The following is a 228-nucleotide window of genomic DNA, read 5'->3' as shown; positions in this document are numbered from 1 at the left end:
AACAGAATATAAATGGGCTTCATTATTAATTACTGGATTTATTCTTCAAAAATAGTTTTCTGGTATTTCGTTAATTTTAAAGGAATTATCCTCTATGAAAAGTTTTAATTTTGAGATAATTATAAAAAAAAAAGTTCGCTCTAAACAGATGCAGACATTGCTCGAAATGAAAGGTTCTTGACTTTATATGTAATTGTGCAACAAGCTGGACACTGTCAGTCTTGGCAA

The sequence above is a fragment of the Macrobrachium nipponense genome, chromosome 5, assembly GCF_015104395.2.
Source record: "Macrobrachium nipponense isolate FS-2020 chromosome 5, ASM1510439v2, whole genome shotgun sequence".
NCBI classification, from domain to species: domain Eukaryota; kingdom Metazoa; phylum Arthropoda; class Malacostraca; order Decapoda; family Palaemonidae; genus Macrobrachium; species Macrobrachium nipponense.
Note: the sequence above shows the minus strand (reverse complement) of the source record.